The sequence below is a fragment of the Cupressus sempervirens genome, chromosome 3 (genome assembly GCF_028749045.1).
Source record: "Cupressus sempervirens isolate cs-2001-9-10 chromosome 3, ASM2874904v1, whole genome shotgun sequence".
In the NCBI taxonomy this organism is placed as follows: Eukaryota; Viridiplantae; Streptophyta; class Pinopsida; order Cupressales; family Cupressaceae; genus Cupressus; species Cupressus sempervirens.
Window position 1 is genome coordinate 840,104,848 of NC_143120.1, and position 21,431 is coordinate 840,126,278.

Genomic DNA, 21,431 nt, shown 5'->3' on the forward strand with positions numbered 1-21,431 from the left:
CATCTAGTTTATCTCCTTTATTTTTCTTTTGATTCCAACAATCTTTCTTTTTGTGCCCTAGTTTCCCACAGTACCAACAGTTGTTTGGTCTTCTCAATTGGGACCTCCTCCCCTTTGACTTTCCTCTTGATTTCCCATGATTTTTAGAATTACTTCCTCTCTCAGTTTTTCTACCCCTGCTTTGTGCATTCAAAGCACTTCCTGATGTAGATCCACCTGAGGTTTTCCTATGAGTTTCCTCACTCAAAACAACAATGATCACATCACCGTATTTTAGGGTACTAGATCCAAGAACAAAATTACTCACAACCATTACCAAGCCATTCCATCTTTTAGGCAAAGAACACAATGTCAAGAGAGCCCTAATTTATTTATCAAAATTGGTACACCCACACAAGATAATTGAATAGTAATATTATTAAACTCATTTAAATGATCTACAATAGATCCACCTTCTTCCATTTTTCATATTAAATAAATGCTTCATGAGAAATACCTTGTTTTGAAGTGGAGAGCTTTCCATACAGTGTTGCTAGGGTTTTCATCAACTCTTCTATTGTCTTCACTTCTATAATATTAATTGCCACTGATGGTGCCAGGCTTAATTGAATTCTTCCAAGTGCCTTTCTATCCAAAAGATCCCATTCAGCATTTGACATAGATCCTTGATTCTTGGCTTTGCCTTCCATAAATCCTTCTAATACAGATAGTCTTTCATTTGCATCTTCCATAACTAGAAGTTCTGCCCATTAAACTTGTCAACCCTTAGACTTTGACTCAACTATGAGACTTTCCTATAGAGGATAACTAAAAAACAACCTCACTCTGATACCACTTGTTAGGAATAAACCACAGATAGAAAAAAAATATTACATGCAAATATAACCAATATTAGAAAATAATAGATCACATAGAAAAGTGCACAAGACACCAAAATTTAACATGGTTCACCCAATCCTTGGGCTACATCCACCAAACAACAAGTTCGATATTATTACAATCTAGTGATAACAACCTGATTACAATCTGTAATCCCTTACAGCTCAATACTATTGCAAGAACCATTTTTCAGATCACCTTAGGAAAAAATCCCTAACCCTAAGCCCTTTTATACAAGTATTTTTACCACTTTAGGGTTATAATTAATAATTACATGTCAGCCCAAAATTCCAATAAAATAGGGCCCAATTTTTTTTTTTGAAGTATGTACAATACTTTCCTGATTAGTCACCACAAACTAACACACTTTCATTACCATTTATTTCATTATCATATTTTGATGTTCTTTCATTACATTACATTTCATTCATATATTGTATTTCTAAATTCCTCATCTACATATCATGTCATTATATTAAACATCTATTCACTGCATTAATCATACACATACCTACATTAATCATCCACATTACATCATCTATGACTATCATATAAATAAAATCACATAACCACATACACGCATCTATGACATCAGCTATATAAAATCCATGATGCAAAGATGAAAAAGTCCATACATCGAAAAACAACTCGAATAATCATATATCAAAGGATCCTCATACATCAAAGAGATCAAATATTCATACATCAAGAGTTCATCATCATAAATGATACACATAATAAGACAATAATATGCAATAAAAAATGGCACATAGGATCACTCCTATGTCTCATCACCTGGATCATCTATTTGTGTTTGATTAGGATGTTCCTGATCACTAGGGGCGATCATGTCACCTCATGTAGCCTAATCTATTGGATCTATAGTATGTGTTCCAAGAATAGCTAAGGCCACTAGAGTATTAGTCATCCCATTTGTCCTTGGTTGTGGTGATGGAGGTGGAAGCCTCAGTTTTATCAAGGCTATAAAGGCCTACACTATATTGGTCAACTGAGTAATCCATGTCCCAATTAATCCAACCTATGTCTCCATGGTTCTCATATGGGTCTCTATATCTAATGGCCCCTCCAACCTCACTAGCACTACCAAACCCTTTTCCTATGAGCTCTGTGACCCTATCATATGAACATGTAGACATGGCCTTTACCTAGTAAATAAATAAATATCATCTAATAACATAGACTTGGTATGAGCTAGCCTACTTGCACTCACATCATCTACCCTCCTACTCAACCCTTCACTACTACTTGTGTCACCTTTCATCACCACCCCACCTCATCCATGGACCTCTCTGGGTCTATCTACTTTGACATCCCTTGGCCTCTGTACTTAGTCGCATACAACAATCCTCTAATGTGGTAATATTGCTACCCTACCTTGACCCCCATATCTCTCCTACACTCTAGCTCTAGCACTAGCCTTACCTCTCATGCACCCTCATTGTCACCATCCTCCCCTTCACTCAAATTCTCCTCAATCCAAGGTATCAACTCTACCAGATCTATTTATCTTGGAAATGGATTCTCTCAAAACTATCATGCATAATCTCTCACCATCCCCACATCTACCTCTCCATCCCTCAAAGCCCATTTATGAGGTATCACTATCATCTTCATGAATGCCTCATGACATGCCTCATACTCTAATCTTTGCTCCCATACTGGCCTCTCTACTTGCACCTGAGCATAATATGCTAATCCCTGTAGCATCCCCCATCATCAGCCAAACTGTCTCACCACCCTCTTTAAACAAAATCTCTCTATCACTATAGAAATCCAACCCAATAAATACTATAGTGAAAAGAAGTCAACCATCTCATCATCATCCTTAGCCCATGGCTCTGTAAACCTATATGGGCTCCATAGGACCTCATCAAGGTCATCCAACATACACTACTAATACTCTGTCTTGCCAAGATGGGGTTGGACAATCACACCTAAATGCATGTATATGTATGGCATATCATGCTATTGCTAATGCACACCTATCAGCTAGGTATCAAGAAGATTCTCCCATGTCTATATCTATAATAATACCACACTTGTTGAAAGTGATGCAACATCAAAATACACTAGTTGATGTAAATCATGATACAAATGGGCTAATATACAACTACCCCATGAAAATTTCCATGGTTGATCAATCATATCCTGAATGATATGAACCCACCCCACTAGAAATTCATGTATTCATCTATCTAGCAATAGAAATGCTCCTATAACATGGGCTAATGCTATAGGCGGTGGCTCATACTGTAACACATGGAACCATGGTACACTATCATCACTAATGCTATTATCCCCAAATACATCTCTAAATGTTGTCCCATCTATAATATGATCATAATAGAAAAGTTCCCCCATAGAAGGGATCTTGAGAATCCTATATACATCCTTGGGAGTAATCATCATCTCTCTGAGGGGCATGTGAAAAGTGTTGTGGTTTGAGTGCCACCGCTTGGCCATAATTGTCAATAAACCCTTTTTCACTTAGAATTGAGGCATCTACAAAAGGTATGTGAATCCACATCTATCAATCACCTATCACTCAGTTACTAAAAATCTACCTATAGACTCCAATAGCCACATGTACAATCACCAAATAATGAGCTTTCACCCATGTACCTATTTCATCAAACAATTGAACAATGACATCTATTTTTCATCACAAGTGACTATCCTACATCAATAAAAAATAAACATCTAACTATCTAGCTAATGGTTCTATCTTGAACTAGTTATTTGTCCCACTCTACATCTAGAGATAGACATGTTAGGTTTCCCAACTCTTTATCTTGAAGGGGACACTTCTTTTTCTATCAATCCAACATCAATTGATTGATTCTACACATCACACTATGAGCACACATTTCCTATCATTACTGATATAAGATTGTTTTGAAGAAAAGAACTTGTATGGAACAATCATTATTTTATTAATGATGTCAAAATTGCTACTTGCTGGTAAGACAATTGCTTTTTGGTTTGAAATATATCATTTAGTTGATTGATGAAGAGGATTTGAAAAAAGGAGATAACAATAGCACCTAGAAAAAGGTTGAGTTATTTGGTATGTAAAGGAAGCACTAAGACCAAGTAAGACATTGATACTATAGTGTATTGTTTATCTACTTAAAGTCTAAATTAATGAAAAATTACTCAAGTTAAGACTAGAAGAGGATCAAGTAAGCAAAGTGTCTACCAAGCCTTGCCCAATAGTCAATGCAAGTCAAGAAGAAATTAGTAGAAGGCAAGTGAAAAACAAGAGGTGCTAAGAAAAGATGAAAAATAGTGCAAGCCGAGCGATTATTAGTATATATTGAGTAAAGTTTAGTTAAATGGAGAAATATTTGAATTATCTATTTATAGAGATAGTTGATCAAAATAAAAGGTTGTCATGTATGATAACCCAAGGAAGGTGAGGAGTCTAGGGTATTGCTTCATTTAGTGGCAAAATTGAGGTGACCAAAGTTGGTATGCAAAGAAAGAAGGCTTAAGAGTATGAATTCTTGAAGGGTGAACAAGCTATGATAGCTAAAGAGTTTGAATTCCAAGTAGAATTGAGGAATAAAACATAGATATGTAATCTACAAGTGAGTTGTAATTTTTTATCAGATCAAGCCTTACTATTACTTTCTAATCATTGTATCAGTATAGGGTAAAAACTTTGGATTAAGGTTGACCTAATAGTCATTTGTAAATCCTTCAACTGGGTGAGAATATAGTTAATATGGTGCTAGAGTAAAAGAAGTAGTTAATGCTATTAGAGGAGCAATTTATAATATTGAAGATGAGAATGTGATCAGCAAAGTACTAAGAACCCTAATGCCCATCTATGCTGTTAAAGTCTCTATCATACAAGAACTAAGGTGCACACTTGGTAATGATCTAACCTTTGAAGGATTGCTAGGTAGAATGACTACTTTTTAACTCTCTAATTTTAATAATTTCAAATCTAAGAATGTTGAATCTACTTTAAAAGCTAATCTATCATTAAAAGAACCAAAAGAGAAGAAGAGAAAGGTCAAATATGTTTCTAGTGATAGTGATACAGATGAGAAGGATGTAGAACAACTTGAAGCATTGTTGGCAAGGATACTTCACAGAGGTAAAGGAAAATTCAAAGCTAAGTTACCTATCATGTGCTTTAATTGCAATGACATTGGTCATATTGTTGCTAGATGTCTAGAGAAGAAGAAAAATAGAAGTGGAGACAAATACAACAGTAAAAGAGATGAGAACAAAAAAGATTACAAAGACAAAGGCAAGAAGTCTTGCTAAATTACTGAAGAGGAAAAAAAAGATGGATTTGACAACCATGATGATGAAGTGGTGTATGTTGCAAAAAAGGATGATTCTGATGAGGATGAGGCAACTACACTAGTATCTCATGTGAACAAGAGTGACAGATGGATTATTGATAGTGGGTGTTTACATCACATGACTAGAGATAAAAGTAAGTTCATTACCCTTGATTATTATGATGAAAATAGTGTAAGGCTTGTTAATGATACACCCTATCTAATAAAAGGTAAAGGATCAATCAAACTCATAGAAAAGATCATACATGAAAATGCTTATTTTATAGAAGGACTTAACTATAACTTGTTGAGTGTGTCACAACTAAATAGTTGAGGTTGCAAAGTTGAGTTTGAGAACAAGATAGTAAAGATCTATGACACTAATGAGAAACTAATTGGGAAAGGTGATCAAACTAGAGGTAATCTATTTTATCTTGATATGAATGATGCTACTTATCTTGTTGTAGAGTTTGATGATATGTGTCTATGGAACAAGAGATTATGTCATGTTAACTTTGATAACTTAGTAATTGTCAGTAACATGAAAAGAGTTAGAAGTTTTCCTAAATTGAAGAAACCTAACAATATGACTTGTAAACAATGTCAGTTAGGCAAGATGACAAAATCTAGTTTTAAAAGTAAGGCTCACACCTCTAAATAAATTTTGGAAATTGTTTATACTGATTTGTGTGGACCAATTGATGTAAAAAGCTACAAAGATGACAAGTACATTATCCTATTTGTCAATGATTATTTTGGGATGATGATAATTATGTTTTTGAAACAAAAATCTAATGCTTTCCAAACATTTAAGTAGTACATAGCTAGAGTTGAAAAGGAGACATGCAAAATCTTGAAATGTCTAAGATCTGACAGAGGTAGAAAATTTACATCAAATGAGTTTGAGATGTTCTATAATGATAGAGGAATCAAGAGACAACCTTATGCACTTAGAACTCCTCCACAAAATAGAATTTTTGAATGGAGGAATAGATCTATAATAGACCATGGTAGAACACTCATGATGGAGAAGAATATTGCTTTGAAATACTAGAGAGAAGTTGTAAGTACAACTATCTATACCTTGAATCATGTACAAGTCAAAAAAGGTACTCATTCAACACCTTTTGAAATATGGTATGGATACTCACCCAATGTAAAATATTTTAAAGTATTTGGAAGGAAGTGCTACATTCGTAAGAATTTCAAGAATGGTAAATTAGATGCTAAAGTGAAGAAGGTATATTCCTTGGCTACTTTACAAGAACTAAAGCTTCTAAGTGTTTAAATACTAACACTAACATAGTTGTGGAAAGTGCAAATGTGAAGTGTGATGAATATAAAGAGGTACATGAAGCTGAACCTATGAAGGAACTTAAATAGTAAAAATCTTTTATATACTTTTATGAATGTATGTCTATTGATGAAGATTTTGTAAACCAAGTTGGAAATCAGCAATGAGTTTTAGTGACTATTGAGCCACATGCAATTAATGCTGAGTTGCATTTAGGAATTGAGTTATAGTCAGGAGTTGAGTTGCAGATAGAACCTGAGACACATTCTAATTTTGAGATAAGCGTAAATGAAAGAGATGTTGAATTACCTAACAGAGAAGTACATAGTTATTCAGAAGTTGATAAATCTATTTAAGAAAGAAGAGAAGAACCAAGATTGTCAAAATATGTCAAAAAACATCACCCTACCAAACAAATTTTTGGAGATAAAGAAGCTAGACCAATGATATGGAACAAGATGAGAAGTGATACATGTTTTTGGAGAATACATGAGCCTAAGACAGTGACAGATACCTTAGAAAATGAGGGCTGGAGTAAAGCCATGTGAGAAGAGATTGATCAGATTGAAAAGAACAAGACATGGACTCTAGTTCCTAGACTAGAGGACAAGAATGTGATTGGAACCAAGTGGGTGTATAGAAAAAAGTTCGATGAGAATGGTGAATCACAAGGAATAAGGAAAGATTGGTTTGCAAGGGGTATGTACAAGAAGAATGAATAAACTATGGAGAAACATTTTCCCCTATAAAGAGATTGGAAGGAGGAAGAACTCTTCTTACTTACTCTACATACAAAGGTTTCAAAGTCTATCAAATGGATATGAAGTCATCATTTCTAAATGGTATATTAGAAAAAAAGGTTTATACAGAACAACCTGAAGGATTTTTTGATGCTAACAAAAAGAACATGGTATGTATACTATACAAAGCTTTAGATGGTTTAAAGCAAGCCCTAAAAGCATGGTATGAAAGGCCTCACAATTATCTTGTGAAGATTGATTTTGAGAATACTAATGATAACAACAATCTATACTTGAAGACTAAAGGAGGTAAAGGCATTTTACTAGCTAAATTATTTGTTGATGATATCATATTTAGAGGTCAAGATACATTATGTAAGGCATTTGCAAATGGAATGAAGAAATAATTTAAGATGTTTATGTTTGGAGACACCAAGTTATTTTTTGGTTTGCAAGTATATCAGATGAAACATGGTATATACATCACTTAGTCTAAGTATGTGAAACAAATATTGAAAAATTTTGGATTAGAAGATTCAAAACTAGTTAGCACACCTATGGTGATAGGACACAAATTGTCAAAGAATGGCGATTTTGTTGATGTGAATCAAACATTGTATAGGTCTAGGATTGGCATGTTGCAATATGTAGTACCTAGCAGACCTAACATTGCATTACTTGTTGGGATTGTTGTTATATTTTTTGCAAATCTTAAGGAGAATCATTTGATGGCTATTAAGAGAATTATGAGGTATCTGAAAGGAATAGAAGACTATGGTCTATACTACAAGAAAAATGAAAAATTTGAGTTAAGAGCCTATATAGATGTTGATTGAGTTGGAAAAATCAATGACATAAAAAGCACAAGTGGTGGAGAATTTTTCTTTGGAAAGTGGTTGGTCACTTGGACTAGAAAGAAACAAAATTGCATATTTCAATCTATTGTGAAGTTGGATATGTAGCTATTGTAGTAAATTGTACAAATGTAGTATGGATCAAAAAGGTACTTAAAGGTATGAAGGAGGAAATCACTAAATCTATGATACTTTATTGTGATAATAAAAGTGCTATAAACATATCAAAGAACCTCGCGATGCACACAAATACTAAGCACATTGCAATCAAGTATCATTACTTGAGAGAGTTAGTTGAAGACAAAGAAGTGAAGATGGAATATGTGAATACAAATGAACCAATAGTTCATATATTCACAAAACCTTTATATAAGGATGCACATGAATATCTTAGAGTTAAACTTGGGGTGATACCCCTATCCAAAGCTACTTAAGAAGCATGAGAAGTGCCTTGCATCAACTGAGATGAATGTTGTATCTTAAAACTTGATGCAATGGATATTACTTTAGGAGCTTCCCAAAGTAATGAAGGAGCTGAATTAGAAGACTTATAGTCACATGAAAGGTGAAAAAGGGAGAATCTAGAATTGATTATGTATACATACAAAGATGACAAGTCTTTGGCATTGTTGTCAAAGAGGGAGAAATGACTAAGAGATATACAATAAAGACATATACCTAGTAAGAGGGAGATATACTCTAAAGAGGGAGATATACTCTAAAGAGGGAGATATAAGAAAGAGAGAGTAGTAAAGGAACTTGACAAAACTCACATTACCTTATACAAAGGAAGGACATATAGTAATAGAGGTAGAAATTTCAAATATTTATTTTCTTTTTGGTATTGTTGTTGCTATTAGTTTGTCATCAATGCCAAAGAAGGAGATTGTTGGTATAAGATTGTTTTGAAGTGAAGAACCTGTATGGAACAATCATTAATTTTTCATTGATGTTAGACCTACTACCTATTGGTGAGATAATTTATTCCTAGTCTGAAAGCTATCATTTAGTTGATTGATGAAGAGGATTTTAAAAGAGGAGATAACAATAGCACCTAGAGAAAGGTTGAGTTATTTGGTATGTAAAGGAAGCACTAATACCAAGTAAGACATTGATACTAATGTGTATTGTTTATCTACTTAAAGTCTAAAGTGAAAAATTACTCAAGTTAAGACTAGAAGAAGATAAAGTAAGAAAAGTGTCTACCAAGCCTTCCAAGAAGTCAATGCAAGCCTAGCAGAAATTAGACAAAGTTGACTAAAAAATAAGAGGTGTCGAGCAAAGATGAAAAATAGTGCAAGCCAAGTGATTGTTAGTATATGCTAAGTAAAGTTTAGTTGGTGTCAAGCATCAATAAACTTTAGTGTTTGCCGAGTGAACTAGTGTTGTCTGAGTGATAAAATAATGTAGATGCCAAGTGACAACAAGCAATGTTAAATCAAAGATTTGATGAAATTGAACTAAATAATTTGATTTCTTGAATTATGTAAAGCATGTGGAAGATAAGTATGATGAGCTTGTGGCACAAGATTCAAGGAAAACTATTTTTAGATAAATTAAAGGAAGATTATGGAAGAATTTTCTAGAGGAACAAAATGGAAAAGTGGATAGATTCATTGTATCCTACCTAATCCTACCGAACCCTAAAATGGATGATTATGATTAACCAAAAAAAGATTTGAATTCTCTATTTATAGAGATAGTTGGTGAAAAGAAATAGTCATCATGTGAGAGAACCTAAGGAAGACAAGGAGTCTAGGGTATTACTTCATTCTGTTATTGATCAGAGGTGATTGTAGTTGGCATGCAAAGAAAGAAGGCTTAAGAGTATGAATTCTTGAAGGCTGAACAAGCTATCCGAGCTAAAGAGTTTAAATGCCAAGCATAATGGAGGACTAAAATAGTGATAGGTAATCTACAAGTGAGTTGTAATTTGTTATCAGATCAGGCCTTACTATTACTTTCTAATCATTGTATCAGTTTAGGGTAAATCCTTTAGATTAAGGTTGACCTAACAGTCATTTGTAGATCCTTTAATTGGGTGACATTCTAATGGAATGGTCTAAAGTCCTCTAGCAAGGCTCACTCCTAATAGGATGATTGAAATCCTTTAACCATATCATATTTAATTTTGTGTATTGTACCCTTTAATAGGATTGGCCTTTTTCATAGGGCATCACTTTAGAAGAGTGAGAATTAGTAGCACGTTATTGGTGGTTTTTCCCAAATTGGGTTTCCAAGTAAAATCCTCATGTCAAATTATGTGAATGTTCTTATGTTGTTTTGTGTTTACATTTCTACAAAGTTGTTTTGATGTAGGATAGTAACCTACAAAGTTTAAGTATTGTATGATCTAATGGATGCATGCATGATAAGGTTTTATGGATATGGGTCTACTAAGAATTGAAAAGTTTGATTTGTACATTTGGACCTTGGATAGCTGATTCGCCCTCCCTCTCAATTATTCTAAAAAATTCCAACAATTAAATCTCTTAACTGAGTGCTTGCTTTATTGTAAGTTAAAGTCCTCTAACAAGGCACACTTTTAGCAGGGTGTTTAAATCCTTTAATAGGGTGAGCCTTAACATTTTGTGTAAGCCTTTAATAGGATTGAAATTTCATAGGGTAGATCATAGTTTATGGTCAAACTTCTTGTAACTTTTATTTGCTACACTTTACAGCTATAGTAGTAAAGATTTGTGGGTGTCATCCCTGCCCTAGTTTTACCTTCTCATTTCAAGGTTTCTGGGTAACAAATTTATTGTGTTATGTATTATTTGTTTCATGCTATGATTGAACATGTTATGTGAACCGGTCCCTATGGCAACTAGAAAATCATAAATTTCACATTAGGCTTCTATCCTATAATGATACGCACGTTCAAACCCAACTATCGAGTCATTTAGCTATCAAAAAACCCTAATCTAGCCCTATGCATTATTTAATGTGTTAAAAACATTGGAAGATTCCTTAGCATTGTTTCATCAATCGTATGTGCTATTTAACAAGGTGTTAGTGCTACAAAACTCACATGTGCTATTACACTTATCACATGTGCTGTCACCTAACACAGACTTGTCATAGTCATAAGCACTATTAAACTAGATATTTGTACTATTGAATTGATCAAATGCACTGTAAGACTATGAAGCACTACTAGGTTCATTGTATGCACTATACTATCCCATGGATTTGCTATCAAAATAAAAAATGCTATAAAATGATGCATAGGTGCTATCAAAACATCACCCTGCTTACAAAAATTCATCACCTATGATACCCCTAACTCCACATCCATATGCACTATCCTATTAGTTATATGTACTAAAGAATGTTGTCTATGCGCTACAAAAGTCAAAAGCACTACATAACCCTATGTGTGTGCTATAGTTTATCCCAATGCATTGTTTCTCTATGTCAATAGGGTTCCAAATGCACTATTTTGCATCTTGAATGTGCTACTAAAGGCTAAAAATGCATTAAAATATTTTAAATGTGCTAAAATAAACTTTGAATGTGCTAAAACATTGGATCTAAGAATTTATTGGGTAAATTCATGCAAAATTCTAAAATTTCATGCAAAAATTCAAAAAATTTAAATTATAGAGGATCTCGACAACTTACCTGAGCACCGTATTTTGGTTGCATGCTCATATATGCAACCCCTCTTGAATCTATGCTCTTGTAATGGGGAAACCATCCTCACTGGCTCGGAGCTCCAAGACACAACAACTAAAAGGGGAGTGTAAAAATGAAATGGGTAAAAGGTCTTCTAACCCATTTAACATTCCCTTGGGGCATGTTATGACATTTTTAAACATTCTACACCCAAATTAATGCCTTTTGACCCATTTCTTTGACCTACATATTATTCCATTTCAGCTCAAACATATATGTCAACTTGAGTCTCCTATTTAACTTTATCATCAACATTTCTCAAAAATCAAATTGGAATCTCCCATATTGGCAATCATTTTTTCCAATTTAATATCTGAGGGGGTAGTATAACCATATCAAACTAGGGCATAGAAAATGTTCAAATATAAAAAATGTTCTACCCCAACCAACTTTCAATATCAAATAAAATAAACTAGGGCAACTAGGAAAGTTATCCTAAATGAAGGATTTTAAACATCACAATATCAAATCAGACATAAAAAAATCAACAATCATACATCAAATTATCAACAATCAAATATCATATCAACCTTGAATCAACAAAACATCATCAATCTGACATTTAGATATCAAAATTTGGCCTAAAATTAGAAAATCAAGATAGTCTTTGAACTAATATAATTTGCATATTAGCTCAAAGAGGGGCATTTGTAGACACCCTAAAATTGGCAAGACCTAAAACAATGAGAATTTTGATCAAACAATGAAAATTAAAGATGAAATCAGATAATGGAGGAAAACAATATACTTTCAAATCAATAGAAACATCAAATCATAAACGATTAATCAATCATCTATCAAATCCAAAAGGACCTAAATCACTTAAAAAAGAGGAATAACAATTCATAAAATCATGAAATGAAATAAAAAAGGAAAAAGGTAAAGAAAAAAGTTGAAAGTAAATGCAATCTTTAATAAATCAACAAAAGCCATTTATCCTCTCAAAAGTGAAAATCTTCCATTTTGAAATTAAAAGAATTGAAAATTTTGTTGGACTTTTCCTCTTGGTGTGTTATGAGATATTTTTAGTTTTACCTTCCAGTGAAAAGTAAAATCTTGATTCTTACCCCAACCCCCTCCTAAAATCCTATAAATAGGAGGGAAATTCAAGCAAACAGGGACCCAAATTTTATGCATCCACACTATCTAGGCATATTTAGAGCTATCATCCATTTTTAGCATTGTTATTATAGAGAATTCATGTTATTTTAATACCATTTTAGCATCCATTTAGTGTCATTTAGCATTTTTTAGTCTTATGCATGCACATATTCTAGCATTCTAGTGTTATTATCTTCACATAAACCACTTTTTCATATGTATGTCACATAGATTTTTGTAGATCGACATTCATAGCATACTCTCATTCGAGAATTGTCATTAAGATGCTGGTGTGAGAGAAATTTTAGTAGTTTTAGTTAGGGAACATGAGATGTTTGTGGAGTCTTTGTTTAATAATGATTTCTTGGGTCTAGATTAGTTCATTGTTATTTTGATTGCAGTCCACTCTAAAGTCTCATGAATACATTATTCCACTATGTACACATACGTCTCATGAATACATGATTCCACTATGTACACATACAACTTTGTTGAAAGATATCCGTAGAGTTCCTACAATATGAAGCCATTACAACACTCCCCAAAATAGACCAACACAAAAGACCATATTGATATTACAAGATAAATGTTGAATCTTATTTAGTGCATTGGAAGTATATGTTCCACCATTGATATAGATATTAGCCAAATTGGATTTAAAATATGCAAATTATACCTTATAATCTTATAGATTTATAAGGATGTAATCATTTCTCCACGAGGAGCTTATAAAACTCTAGCAACAACCTAAACCAATCACATAGCTCCAAAAAGTCCCAAAACTTCAACTGCCAACAAATCTATCACATAAAATCTCTAACCACACCTTCTCAAATGATGTGAGGAAACTTTTATATAGGAGCTCAATTACAATGAATGACCAAGATTGAATTAAAATCAAGGGTCAAGATTAATTTACATAAGCCCTAATTAGGGTTTTCTTAACTATTTAGCTACAAAAATTAATTGTCCACCAAATTACAATAAAATACCACCATGGGGGCCAATTAGAAAATAACATTGCCTTCATGGACAATTAAGAAAATAGATAAAAGTAAACTACTAGATAGGTTGAAAGTACCTTTCACAATGTTCAATAAATGATGTAATTTAATAAATTCATACAAGTTATTAAATGATTTTATTTTTTACAAAATTCTAAAATGTCATCTATGAACCTTGATAAATGAAAAAGTTACAAAAAGTACTAGGATTTTCTTGAACAATCACATAAAATTTCTATTAAATCTTAGCAAATCTTTCAATAAGGAGCCTAATTAATTATCATAATTGAAGGTTAAATTTTACCCACTTTTATTTTTGCAATTTTCTTCCAAATTATTGAATGGGGGTTTGGGGGAAATGCCACAAAGAAGGGGTCAAGGGGTTATGCCCCTAGTGTACTCTATGTTGTTGTACAAGGTGAGGTTGAGGGGCAATGCCCACATGTGGGTTTTCATGGGTAGCACTCCCAAAAGCACAAATAAATTTAAATATTTTATTAAGAATCCATGAATTGAAACCTTTTTTAATCCATTGGATGATCCTAAATCAATGACATGAATCCTATTTTGTGTAAAAATCTTAAAGGATGCCAAGTTTTAGAAAAAGTCATCGAAATAAATATACGTGTCTTACTTATTTTTATATCATCTAACATGTACTAACTTGGTTTTTGTAGCTATTCAGTGGTCCTATATTAATTTTATAAATTCTATTTTAGAACAAAATTGTAAAGGACACAAGGTTTTGCATAGTCTGTAAAATAGAGACACATGTCCATTGTTAAATGTATAATTTTAGGTTAATTTTTAAAAGGAAAAAATATCCCATTTAAAGTATCTACAATAGAGACATGTGTAAAATATATGTATGGAAACAAATGAGACTACCACAAACATTAAAATATAGATTCACAAGACCAAGAAACCATAGACCATAAAACACTTATTTTTTATTCTCAAGGAAATCAATTGATTAGAGGGATAGAAAGCATGAGATGTTGTACTAATATATAAGTTTCCTATTAAATGATGTGACCTTGCTATTATTTAAATATAATATATTTAGTACAATTATGTTAAAATCTATAGTCTACCAATATAACTGAGAGGGGAAGGGGGTGAAATAGTTATACAAATATTATCATTATTATCATCCTTAATAAATCTTGACCATATGAGAAATATAATCATAAACTATAACAAGATACTCATGCACAATAACACTAGTTATATTAACTAGGGAAACCCTTGATCAGAGGGAAAACCTACATGAGGATGATACCAAAAAGATGATGTACCAATATAAATATTCCTTGTTAGAGGATGGACCCTATTAGGAGTCTATGAAATATATTTAGTACATATCAGTCCCTGTTAGAAGACTTTGAATCCCTATTAGGAGAATCCAACCCTGTTAGGATTTGTATAAGGCAAATGGACCCACTGTCCAAATAGATTCAAGGGCAAGACCAACGAACCCACTATCCAAATGATCTCCATATTATTCCATGTAGAATAATAGAAATGAATTTACTAATCCTTCCTCTTTCTTTGTCCTGTCAAGAATTTTTTTGCTCCTTTAGACCTTGTTACGAGATCTCAACTCTCACATCCAATAATCCCTTGGATCACTTAGTCACATTCACCAAACACTCTGCTCCTTTTTGCACTTGATACTTGTTCAATGAATTCAATAGATACATAAAATAAGGAAAACATCTTTCCTTTATACCTTATCTTCAAAATAATTCCTTGAGTCGGCATTGAGGATTTACCAATTAATTATAGTAAGATAATTATTTAATTCACAATTGCAATAACACTGTTATCTTGTAGTCTATACAACTTCTCACACATGCAACACTAGGGCTTGCACACTTGTTGATGTCACCATCAAACTATCCACTGTCTCTAGTTGACTGTGCATCTCCAGACTATATCTTTGTTAAAAGATATAATGCAATCACTGGAAAATGCTTAACAGTTACTCTATCTCTATAGTGCTCCCTATAAATTAGGCATATCTTCCATATGTCTTTGACTTAATATATACACATTGAACCACATCATCAAGACACAATGTAGAACATGGTCTTGACTAAACATCTCGAAATAATCAAAACCTTGCTCATACAAATAAGATCTTTGTCTACTACTCTACGAGTCCTTAGAAAAATATTTCTATGTTGACATCAGTGAAAAACACAATCATGAATGCAACATGTCAATACACTCTAATGCTTAGGATACTCCCCCAAAGGAATATCAATATTCATGCTAACAATATCCTACTTTGGCATTTATGGCAACATAGACAAAAAAATCTAAATTCCAAGAATACCAAATAGTACTCTATTGGTGTTGTTGTTGTTGTTGCTCTCATCTTCTCAAATCCTCTTCATCAATCAAATATGAGATCCTCTAGAACACTTCTCTATTCTTCTTGCTACATATCTCCCCCATAGAGATATTTTCCTTTCTTTCTTTATGTACTCTTCTCCTGTATACATACTTAGGAGATGTACTCTTCCTCCCCATTACTTGGGATATTTTTTTCATGTATACTTCTACCCCATTGAAATCAATGTGAAAGACCTCATTATGTCAATTTAGTGCTCCAAGTCTTCAATAGTTCAAGTGTCCAAAGACACTATTCAAGACCAAGTACCAAGAGTCCTAAATGACTCAACTCAATATAGATACTCCCCCATATAGGAAGCATCAACATTTAGTCTAGTCTAACAATAGTGCTCTATACCACTAGACTGATGCAATCTCTGCATCATCTAATCTGAAGAAGGAAAGGGCATAACAACAAACATACATCTCAAATGCTCAAATGCATCTTTAGGTAAAGGTTTTGTAAAGATATCTGCAATCTAATCTTTAGTACTAATGTAATCTAATATGATCTCCTTATCTATTTCCTTCTCTCTAAAAACATGATACTTAATAGATATATACTTAGTCTTGGAATCCAATACAAGATTTTTAGGCATACTTACTATACTTGTGTTATCACAGTATATGATAACAGGTTCTAAAAATTCTATCATAATATCATTCAACATCTGCTTCATCCACATAACTTGATTATAATTACTTATTATTTCTACATACTTTGCCTCAGCTATACTCTATGAAATATAATCTTGTTTCTTTCTTAGCCAAGGAACCAATCTTCCTTCAAGAAAGAATGTTCCACCACTAGTGATCTTTCTATCATCCATTATGCCTACCTAGTCTACATCTATATAAGAACATAGAGTGCAATCACTTAATCTGTCATACCATATCCCATAATCAGATGTTCCATTCAAATATCTGAATATTCTCTTTACTATTGCATAATGATACTCCTTAGGATCAACTTGAAATGTAGCTATAATCTCAACCACATTTTCTATATCTAGTCTAGTGTGAGCGAGATATTGAAAACCTCTAATCATGGATCTATACTTCTTTTGTTCAAGTGTAGGTTTCTCATCTTTTCTAGATAACTTGTGACCAATTATTATTGGTGTACTAACATGCTTACAACATTTCAATCCAAATAATTTCAACAAGTCTTTCAAATACTTAGCTTGTGAAATGAAAATGCCATCACTAATTTGCACAATATGCAAATCTAAAACAAACTTCATTTCTTCTATCATACTCATTTAAAAATAATTCTTCATCTCATCAAAAAACTTATCACTTGCTTCATCATTACCTCCAAATATTATGTCATCAAAAAATATTACTATTACCAGAAAACCATTCTCAATTTCTTTTAAATACAAATGACTGTCTGTTGTACCTTTTGCAAATTCAAGTTTTTCCAAACACTTATCCAACCTTGCATACAAAGTTCTAGGTAGTCACTTAAGATCATATATGGATTTTTTTAGTCTACATACCATATCCTTTTCTTTTGTTAGAGGAAAACATTCAAGTTGCTCAATGTACATCTCTTCTTCAAGTTCTCCATTTAGGAAAGCCAACTTGACATCCATTTGATATACCTTGAACTTCTTATTTTTTGCATAAGCCAAAAAAATTCTTACTACTTCCATTCTAGTTATATGGGCATATGTCTCCTCATAATATATTCCTTCTTGCTATGAATATCATTTGCATACAAGTCTGGCCTTGTTTCCTACAACTTCATCTTTTTTATTCATCTTATTTATGAATTGCATTTGGTTCCTATAATATTCTTGTCTTTAGGTCTAGGAACTAACTCCCACATGTCATTCTTTACAATCTGATCTAGTTCTTCCTTCATTGCTTGAATCCAATGATCATCTTTACATGCTTTATCTACATTTTTAGGTTCAAATTGAGATATCAGGTATAATTCCTCATTGATTTTGTTTCTTGTCATCAATTCTTTGTGTCTACTTCCAATTATATCCTCAGATGGGTGATTGTTTATCATATTCTTGTTAGAGGTAGGAGTTTCTATCTCAATTCTTATCTTTTCTCTTGGTTCAGATCTATGTACTCTTCTTTGCTCAACAATTTGTATATCATTCTACATATCATTATTAGTCTCAATAAAAAACTTCAACATTCTTTCTAAAAATTCCAATATTATCTTCTTCTTTATCACAATTGTAATACATCATCTTTTCCTTAAAACCAAACTTCTCATCAATCTTTATGTTTATGCATTCAAATATTGTCTTGGTTCTATGATTGAAACATATGTAAGCTTTAATTTTCATTGAATAACCAAGAAACATACCATCACTTCTTAGATCAAACTTACCAATGTCATCATCTCTCTAAATGTAACAATTGCTTCCAAATATTCTAAAATACTCAACTGATGGTGAAGGAGCAAACCATAATTCATAGGTGGTCTTGTTCATACCTTGTCTAATTTGCACCATGTTCATAGTGTACACTGTTGTATTGACTACTTCTATTCAAAATATCCTGGATACATCACTCTTAAACACCATTGCTCTTGTTGCATCTAATACTAATCTATTTCTTCTTTTAGTAATCCAATTCTTCTTAGGAGTCTTGGGGTAGATAACTGTCTCTTAATTCTATTTTCTTCACAAAACATGTTAAACTCTCTAGAGGTGAATTCTCCTCCTCTATCTAATCTCCAAAATTTATCTTAACACTAGATTCATTCTCAACTCTAATCTTAAATATCTTAAACTTCTCAAATGCTTCAAACTTCTCTTTATGAAATGCTACCCACAACATTCTAGTGAAATCATAAAAAAAATCATAAAATACCTTTTTCCATAGAATCCTCTTGTTCTGTTAGGTCTACTAAAATTTGTGCGAACAATTTCCAACTTCTTTGTAGTGGTGAACTTCTTGCTAGGGAATGATACCTTCTTCTACTTAGCCATAATACATTTTTTGAAAGAAACATTAGTAGGCTTTGTCATCTTGGGTAAATCTCTAACTGCAAATGTACTACTAACCTTCATAATATTGTCAAAGTTTATATGAAAAAATCTCCTATGCTATAGCCAATTATTATTCACTTTCACAACTAAACATGTCATTTAAGCAAGATTCAACTGAAATACATTACCTCTAGACATTGTCCTTGTTCTAATCATCTTACCATTCTTATCCTTAATTGTGCAAGTCTTTTTTGTGAACTACAATTGATAACCTTTATCCACCAAGTGTCCAAGACTCAACAAGTTATGCTTTAGTCCATCAACAAAATAAACATCATTAGTGTTAGTATTTCCATCAAGTGTAATAGATCATATCACTATAATGTGATAGATTGCATTATTATCAACTCTAACAATACCTCCATCATGATTCCTAAACTTAACAAATTTATTCATATCACCAGTCATATGATGTGAATATCCATTGTCTATTATCCAATCACATTTCTTTTCAACTTGGGAAACTAGAGCTTTTTCTTCTCTAATTTCTCTATCAAGATCACTTCTTTAATAGCTACAAATCCTAGCTCATCATAACTTTGACTTTGAGCTCTTTTATTAGATTCCTCTTATTCATTACAATACAAATAATTCCTAGGTCACCTAGGTTAAAAATTTTCTTTAAATTTTTTCTCCCTCTTAGGACATTTAGAGGCATAATGACCAAACTCATTACAAGTCCAACATTTAAAGATATTCTTACCATCTGGTTCTCTTCTTACAAGAAGAGCTATACCTTCTTCAATCCTCTTGTCTTCATAAGATCTAGTTCTACTACTTCTAGTGAAGTCTCCATAAGTTCTTGCAATTCTAGATAGACTTGGCTGAACATTTAAGTCATTGAAAGTTGTCTCCACTATTGTCAATTCTCTAGATTGTTTTAGACCTACTTCTGCTGATATTCGAAGAAGAGTTTCTCTAGAAAACTTCTCAATACATTGTATAAGTAATTCAATCATTTGTGCTACTTGCTTGAATAGAGGTGTTAAATTTTTCAATATTTTTCATACAACCCCCTCTTCTTCCTTGGTTCCACCATAATATTTAATCCCTACAAAAATCTTAGATATCCTACCAATATAACTTCTAATCGATTCATCTTCCATCATTTTAGCATTTTGAAATGAACATATCCAGTTATGCAATCTTATCCTCTTTGTATATTTATCACCTTCAAAAATAGATTCTAATGTCTTCCAAATCTCATGATCGAGATGTTAGAAGTGATTTTACTTGACTGTATTCATTCTCTAGAAGAGCTGATAGTAAATCTTCTCTATCTCTCATGTTACACATGAATAGATCTTGCCTTGTTTTACTACATTTTTCAATTTTTTCTTCTTCTACAATTTCCTTTTCTCCTTTTCTCAAAAGCTAAGAACCTAGACCCATGCATATTAGATGAGTCTTCATCTTCTCCTTTCAATTTTCATAGTTTACTCCATAAAATTTAGGACTGTCAATTCTAAAAATATTTGCCATAGATCTCCCAAAGTTGTTAAGCTTTCTCTTCAACGACCCAATGCTATGATACTAATTCTTAGAATATATAGTCAACCAATATAACTGGGGGGGGGTGTTAGAATTCTTTAGGATAACTGAGAGAGGGGGTGAATTAGTTATCCAAGGTCCAATGATGTCCAATACAACTTTTTCTACAAATCCTTAATGGCACATAACTAAAATGATCATGCATACAATTAAACATTGAACAACCATAAAAGATAATATGCATCACACCATAACACTAAGGATTTTGATGACCCATAAACCCTCCAGGAATAAGAAGGTAAAATTGGGGTGGGGGTGATACCGACAAAAAAATTGCACAATTGATTTCAACTACTTCTAATGGTCTACCTTGTTAAAGGATTTAAGAACATTCAACATAGAATGTCACCCTATTAAAGGATTTACATAGAGCTGTTAGGCTCACCCAAGTCCATGGGATTTATAGTCACCTTCTCAAAATAATCTTTCATCCCTCTCTAAGGATCTCCTATCCTCCTCCTAAGGATCTCTTTATCCTTCTCCTAAGGATCTCTTTATCCTTCTCCCAGGGATCTCTTTATCCTTTTCCTGAGGCTTTTCCACCTAGCTGTTAAGCTAACCTAGAAATGTAGGATTTCAATATCTAATACA